The sequence below is a fragment of the Lucilia cuprina genome, chromosome 4 (genome assembly GCF_022045245.1).
Source record: "Lucilia cuprina isolate Lc7/37 chromosome 4, ASM2204524v1, whole genome shotgun sequence".
NCBI lineage: Eukaryota > Metazoa > Arthropoda > Insecta > Diptera > Calliphoridae > Lucilia > Lucilia cuprina.
In genome coordinates this window covers 60624561-60626543 of record NC_060952.1, presented here as the reverse complement: position 1 = coordinate 60626543, position 1983 = coordinate 60624561, and the positions used below count along the sequence as shown (strand labels likewise).

Below are 1983 nucleotides of genomic sequence, written 5' to 3'. Positions count from 1 at the left end.
TATATATATTATGTATATAAAGAAGGTACATGTATAAAAACATTTATCCAAATAGTTTTAATGTTTGATTAAAATTAAATTAACAAAATTATAATGTTTTTCAAAGAAATCTTCTTCTTTTTTCGTCTTCTTTCGTTGTATTTTCTTTGGATGCAGCAGATTTCTTTTTTTCCTTGCAATAGCGATTTTTTGCTATTTTTAAAGCATCTCTAATGTCCGATTTGAATGCTTTATCGGTATTGCCTTCACAATAGGTACCAGCTGTAATTTAAAAATAATCATCATTACAAATATGTATTAAATACTATAATTAAGAAAGTAAATACCTACCAAATAAAACATGTATAAATTTTGGAAAATTTAAGAGACGCAATTTGTTGTGAGTTCCATCTAAATTATATAAATCCAAAACTCCGGGTTTTATGATATCTCTCAATCCTTTTTTAATGCCACGTTGACCACAAATTGCTCTAATTGATGCGATCTATATGAAATTATAAAGAAATGTATGTAATAAACAAACAATTTTAAATGTTGATATCTTAACTTACATATTCCTTTTCGTTTTCTTCATTGAGAGTTTCTTCTACCTTTTAAAACTCATCTGCAGAAGAAATCGGAAAAGTTTTTGTATATTTTGGGATGTTATTCTTTATGCAACTCTTCATCGCAGCGGTATTTTCTGTCAAAACGTCTAATATTATTGTGTTTTGGTTCTTAATATCTAATTTTAAATAATAATTTTATTTAAAAGATGAAATATGTGAGTTATAAATAATTAATAATATACCTTTTAATTCATTTTGTATTGTTGTTTTGTTGCTAATAATTTCATTATTAATTTTGTTAATGGTTTCTGGAAAAAATTGTTTTTATAATATTAAAAAAAAATAAATAAAAAAAACAGTGTATACCAGACAAAACATCAATTTTATTATGAATGACTTGTATCAACTTCATTAGCTCTTGGGAGTCGCACGTCTTTTTTTTCAGCTTGTTCATTTTGAATTCTGAAAATATGAAATTTAATTTAATAGTGGGATTAGAACACCACCCCATTATAAGGTAGCAACATAACTGTTGAAATAGCTTTTATATTAAAAGTTTCTTCGATTTCACTAATTTCCAGTTTTCTGCTACATGCTATTCCAATATCTAATGACTGTACAGGGTATTGAAAAAAGTTCTCTAAGTTTAAAAATTGTTTTCCTTTAATAAAATCATTTTGAATAAATGTTATGGACACAAATATTTTATTTGTTATGCAGCAAAGATTATCTGGTGATTTTGTTTTGAATATATATCCATTTGCAAAAATGGATTTTATTATTCCATTTTTAATAATAGGATCATTATTTTGATCTGGCAAAATGATCTTTTTATCATTAAAATTGTTATATATTTGTTGGGGGATGTGCTTTGGCATTTTAATACTTTGCTTAATTTTTTTTTAAATAATTTTCAAATTGATATGCAGAGTAGCCCATTTGCTCTGCAGTACTGGGTGAAACGTCTTCATTGTAAGTTTTACAGTCTAGAAACAATCGGTAACCAACAACTAATTGACAAAAATGCTTGTAAAATTCTTCGTTTACGAAATCTTTTAATAAAACCATACCTGTGTACAGGACAACTTGCCGAAACTCTACAGACTTCCACCTATTAATTTCATCAAGTGTTCTGGGTTTCCTAGCAAACTCCATTGTTATATAGGGTACAAATGAAACCAAAACACTGGACATATGAGATCTACATAGAGATGAAATTTTTTGGTTAGATTTATTACATATTAATAAGACTAACACTTTTTTTGTAATCCCTAGGTCAATAAGGTGCATACAATCGAGGGGGAACTGTGTAATCATTTTTATCCCAAGAGACTCAAGCTTTGATTCTCCTACTAAGCTCAAGCCTTTATGATACGACTCATCTATCCAATTTTTAAAATCCAAATTTGTTCTTTTTGGACCAACAGAGGTGGAG

The 1983-nt window shown here is 27.5% G+C and overlaps 1 protein-coding gene and 1 long non-coding RNA gene across 3 annotated transcripts in view; one reads left to right on the top strand and one right to left on the bottom strand.

The window, feature by feature from the left end:
• The window catches only part of LOC111689226 (synaptosomal-associated protein 25), a 648407-nt gene that overhangs the window by 413107 nt on the left and 233317 nt on the right, over positions 1-1983 (top strand). The gene's annotated exons all lie outside the window — the stretch shown is intronic.
• LOC124419310 lies at positions 146-1013 on the bottom strand. The gene is made up of 5 exons (XR_006940471.1): positions 915-1013; positions 791-856; positions 552-724; positions 331-484; positions 146-261 (listed from the first exon to the last, which is right to left on the bottom strand). It is a non-coding gene; the product is annotated as an uncharacterized LOC124419310 (long non-coding RNA).